Source organism: Mobula birostris, chromosome 8 (genome assembly GCF_030028105.1).
Source record: "Mobula birostris isolate sMobBir1 chromosome 8, sMobBir1.hap1, whole genome shotgun sequence".
NCBI lineage: Eukaryota > Metazoa > Chordata > Chondrichthyes > Myliobatiformes > Myliobatidae > Mobula > Mobula birostris.
Genome location: NC_092377.1, coordinates 92,111,429 through 92,117,072, shown reverse-complemented (window position 1 = coordinate 92,117,072; position 5,644 = coordinate 92,111,429). Strand labels below are relative to the sequence as shown.

The following is a 5,644-nucleotide window of genomic DNA, read 5'->3' as shown; positions in this document are numbered from 1 at the left end:
AAGTGGAGTTACATTAGCCACCCTCCAATCCTCAGGAACTAGTCCAGAATCTAACGAGTTTTGAAAAATTATCACTAATGCATCCACTATTTCTTGGGCTACTTCCTTAAGCACCCTGGGATGCAGACCATCTGGCCCTGGGGATTTATCTGCCTTCAATCCCTTCAATTTACCTAACGCCACTTCCCTACTAACATGTATTTCGCTCAGTTCCTCCATCTCATTGGACCCTCTGTCCCCTACTATTTCTGGAAGATTATTTATGTCCTCCTTAGTGAAGACAGAACCAAAGTAATTATTCAATTGGTCTGCCATGTCCTTGCTCCCCATAATCAATTCACCTGTTTCTGTCTGCAGGGGACCTACATTTGTCTTTACCAGTCTTTTCCTTTTTACATATCTATAAAAGCTTTTACAGTCCGTTTTTATGTTCCCTGCCAGTTTTCTCTCATAATCTTTTTTCCCCTTCCTAATTAAGCCCTTTGTCCTCCTCTGCTGAACTCTGAATTTCTCCCAGTCCTCAGGTGAGCCACTTTCTCTGGCTAATTTGTATGCTTCTTCTTTGGAATTGATACTATCCCTAATTTCTCTTGTCAGCCACGGGTGCACTACCTTCCTTGATTTATTCTTTTGCCAAACTGGGATGAACAATTGTTGTAGTTCATCCATGCAACCTTTAAATGCTTGCCATTGCATATCCACCGTCAATCCTTTAAGTGTCATTTGCCAGTCTATCTTAGCTAATTCACGTCTCATACCTTCAAAGTTACCCCTGTTTTTCAGAACCTTTGTTTCTGAATTAACTATGTCACTCTCCATCTTAATGAAGAATTCCACCATATTATGGTCACTCTTACCCAAGGGGCCTCTCACGACAAGATTGCTAATTAACCCTTCCTCATTGCTGAAAACCCAGTCCAGAGTATCCTGCTCTCTAGTTGGTTCCTCGACATGTTGGTTCAAAAAACCATCCCGCATACATTCCAAGAAATCCTCTTTCTCAGCACCTTTACCAATTTGGTTCACCCAATCTACATGTAGATTGAAGTCACCCATTATAACTGCTGTTCCTTTATTGCACACATTTCTAATTTCCTGTTTAATACCATCTCCGACCTCACTACTACTGTTAGGTGGCCTGTACACAACTCCCACCAGCATTTTCTGCCCCTTAGTGTTACGCAGCTCTACCCATATCGATTCCACATCTTCCCGGCTTATGTCCTTCCTTTCTATTGTGTTAATCTCTTCTTTAACCAGCAACGCCACCCCACCTCCCCTTCCTTCATGTCTATCCCTCCTGAATATTGAATATCCCTGAACGTTGAGCTCCCATCCCTGGTCACCCTGGAGCCATGTCTCTGTGATCCCAACTATATCATAATCATTAATAACAATCTGCACTTTCAATTCATCCACTTTATTACGAATGCTCCTTGCATTGACACACAAAGCCTTCAGGTGCTCTTTTACAACTCTCTTAGCCCTTATACAATTATGCTGAAAAGTGGCCCTTTTTAATGCTTGCCCTGGATTTGTCGGCCTGCCACTTTTACTTTTCTCCATAGTACTTTTAGTTTCTACCCTCACTTTACACCCCTCCGTCTCTCTGCACTGGTTCCCATCCCCCTGTAGTGAATTAACCTCCTCACGCCTAGCCTCTTTAATTTGATTCCTACCCCCAAAACATTCTAGTTTAAAGTCACCTCAGTAGCCTTCGCTAATCTCCCTGCCAGGATATTGGTCCCCCTAGGATTCAAGTGCAACCCGTCCTTTTTGTACAGGTCACGCCTGCGCCAAAAGAGGTCCCAATGATCCAAAAACTTGAATCCCTGCCCCCTGCTCCAATCCCTCAGCCACGCATTTATCCTCCATCTCATCTCATTCCTACTCTCACTGTCGCGTGGCACAGGCAGTAATCCCGAAATTACTACCTTTGCGGTCCTTTTTCTCAACTCCCTTCCTAGCTCCCTATATTCTCCTTTCAGGACCTCATCCCTTTTCCTACCTATGTCATTGGTATCTATATGTACCACGACCTCTGGCTCCTCACCCTCCCACTTCAGGATATCTTGGACACGATCAGAAATATCCCAGACCCTGGCACCAGGGAGGCAAACTAACACCCCATAAGCTTTCTTAACTACCCTATCTACCTGTGAGGCAGCTTTCAGGGATCTGTGGACATATACCCCGAGATCCCTCTGCTCCTCCACACTACCAAGTATCCTGCCATTTACTTTGTACTCTGCCTTGGAGTTTGTCCTTCCAAAGTGTACCACCTCACACTTCTCCGGGTTGAACTCCATCTGCCACTTCTCAGCCCACTTCTGCATCCTATCAATGTCTCTCTGCAATCTTTGACAATCCTCTACATTATCTACAACACCACCAACCTTTGTGTCGTTAGCAAACTTGCCAACCCACCCTTCTACCCCCACATCCAGGTCATTAATAAAAATCACAAAAAGTAGAGGTCCCAGAACAGATCCTTGTGGGACACCACTAGTCACAATCCTCCAATCTGAATGTACTCCCTCCACCACCACTCTCTGCCTTCTGCAGGCAAGCCAATTCTGAATCCACCTGGCCAAACTTCCCTGGATCCCATGCCTTCTAACTTTCTGAATAAGCCTACCGTGTGGAACCTTGTCCATGAATGTGTTGTCTTCCACAATGTGTTGTCCATGGATATTTCTCACAGTTCGAACTGGGCCTCAGCTTGTACAGACTAAGCGACAGCAGTTTTGTTCCCTATTCCCCGGCGGTTTCAAAGCCACTGAGTTGGCCAACATATTCAATAACTCTGGAATCGACCTAGACCCTCGGTGTCACCAATGTAGGTTTTCGCAAATAAAACGGAGTGAGGCGTTTTATGTTAATGACATAAAAGACCGTTTTAGCATATCATGGACTCTGAGGTACAAGGAGATCAGCTTGTTTTTATACTTTAGTAGCAGACAGTTGAGCAAAATTAACCTCCCACTAACAAGACAAAGAGTTAATTTATGCCTTATCCCTCTACCCTTATCTTCTGCAGCCGTATTATCAACGTAAGCAGTAGTATCAGTGTTAGTACAATGATCTCAGTTATGTAGATTTGCAGCTTAATTGGAAAATGCTGGATAGTCACAATGTCAGAAAGCTTTACCAACTGACAACTCTTTTAACCTTTTATTAAAAGTTTTCTTCTACACATACAAAGGCAAAGATAATCCACTCCCTGAACCAATTTCTTCCATTCTTTTCAAACCCACTCATTTCAGTATGTGAAAATGATAGTAGTTTAACCACTCCTGTCCAGGGTGCTTGGGGTCTTTGATTGAGCTGGCTCCTTTCCTGAGGCAGCAAGATGTATCGACAGAGTCTGTGGAGGGGAGGCTGGTTTGATCGAATTGCTGAGCTGTAACCAAGACCCTCGGCAGTTTCTTGTGACCTTGGACACAGCAGTTGCAAAAGCAAACTGTGATGCATGTTTACAGGATGCTTTCATCTATAAAATTTGTTGAGAGTCAAAGCGGACATGTCAAATTTGTTTTGTATACTGAGGAAGTAAAGGTGCTGATGTACTTTCTTGGAAATGGCATCTAATTGTTTGGATCAGTACAGGAAGTTGGTGATGTTTGCTCCTAAGAACATAAAGCTCATTCAGGAACATGTGCACAGCCCCTTTTCCTGAAGTCGATGACTGAGTCTTTTATTTTCCTGATACTGAGGGAAAGGTTGTTGTCATTATACCTTTCTACTAAGCTCTCTATTTCCTTCCTGCACTGAAACTCATCATTATTTGAGATTCAGCCCACAACAGTGGTGTCTTCTACAAACCTATAGATGGAATTAGAGCAGACTATGTCCATGTGGTCATGAATGCAGAGGGAACAAATAAAGGGGCTGTGAATCAACTGTGGACTGTTTCAGCGGTGGCAAATTGCTGTGGGTCAATGTGGTCTGGGAGGTTGTAGTTGATATTTTAGGATATTGCTGAACCCTCCACCTGAGTAAGTGTGGACATTCTAATTCTCATTTTCAAAGTTCTTTGATCTGATTTTACAACTGGATTTTGCTGGTCAGCAATGATAACATTACCACCTGTCCTGGGTTGAAGTTTCCAACTTTCTCCCTAACTTCTACAGAAATTCAGGATGGGCCTAAGGAGATATTTCACAACATTTTTCACCTCCTCTCGGAACTTCTTCTGAGTGATGGCATAAATAAACATGTTGGTGCAGGAGCTGAAGGACTGAAGCATTATTCCCACCAGTTGACCCACGAAATACGAAGGTGTCATTACGAAATACTGCGTAGAAATCGACTCAACTGCAAGAATGACCACATGTGTCATCCATAACAGGATAAAGCTGGCCGATAAAGTCAAGAGCAAAATGATGGATCTTCTTCGATTCTTCATTTCTTGGTCGTCCTTCTCCTCCCTATTCCGCTGACACCTCAGTCTCCTGCGGGCTACACTGGCCATCAGAATGTGCCTAATAGTGACCACATTGAGCAGCAGGATCAGCAGGAAGGGGACAACTGGGGTTAAAACACGGTGCCCCCAGTCAAAGGCTTTCCACACGCGGGAAAATATGAAATCAAGCGATACCCAGCAGATATAAGACCTGTACGTGAAATACCACGGGACGTTGGTGAACAAACTCAGCAGACTCACCACTGCAATGACAATAGCTGCACCTTTTTCAGTGCAGTATCTGATCTTCAGCCTCTGGAAGCAAATGGCCACCGTACGGTCCAAGGTGAAGGCTACAGTGAGCCAGACGGAACTAGCCACAGACACGTAACTCATGGTCTTTATGATGTTGCACACAGGGGGTTTGTAATAGAAATATATCACTTTGGGAATGATGTTAAATATTACGACCAGTAGATCTGCCACGGCCATTGCCAGAAGATAGCAAGTGACACCTTTGGAGAGTCCACACCGCCTTCGTGATAGAGTTACAATTGCCACCAAGTTAGCTGTGAGTATTGGAGAAGTAAACAATGTAAATCAGTCAAGTGAAGGGGAGAAAATAGAATCACTATTAATTACTGTGGGTTTAACAGTTAAACTTAAATGGGCTAAAGACTAATTTGGCAATGAAACATATGTAACAAGTCAGTCACCCATGGGGACTCCCTATACAGTTGACAATGGGAACCAGCTGGATGAGTTGGGGAGTTGGATATCCAGCTGGTTTAACCCGTGCTCACATGGAACATCGTGTTCACTCACCTGGTTTGAACAAGAAGGTGTTGGCAGGTGAAGCAGTGAGTTCCCCGTTGATCCTATCTCAGGGTGGAAAGTCAGGAACATTCTTTATTCCAGTCTCACATGTGTCTCCTTCCCCTCTCCTCCCTTCGCATTGTAGCCACTTCTTTTCACACCCTGGAAGTGGAAACTTGCAGTGACTTTGTTGCAACTTCCAGCTGTCCCTTACCAACACCGTCCATCTCCAGCTCTTCATTTGTTGACTTAACATCTCCATTTATTAGGGTAAACATAGAACATAGAAATCTGCAGCACATTACAGGCCCTTCGGCCCACAATGTTGTGTCAACCATGTTACCTACTCTAGAAACTGCCTGGAATTTCCCTAGCACGTAGCCCTCTATTTTTCTAAGCTCCATGTACCTATCTAAGAGGCTC

At 44.0% G+C, this 5,644-nt stretch overlaps 1 pseudogene; it reads right to left on the bottom strand.

Moving 5' to 3' along the window:
- Window positions 1-4,120: 4,120 nt before the first annotated feature.
- LOC140202020 (probable G-protein coupled receptor 139) lies at window positions 4,121-5,311 on the bottom strand (annotated as a pseudogene).
- Window positions 5,312-5,644: the final 333 nt, after the last annotated feature.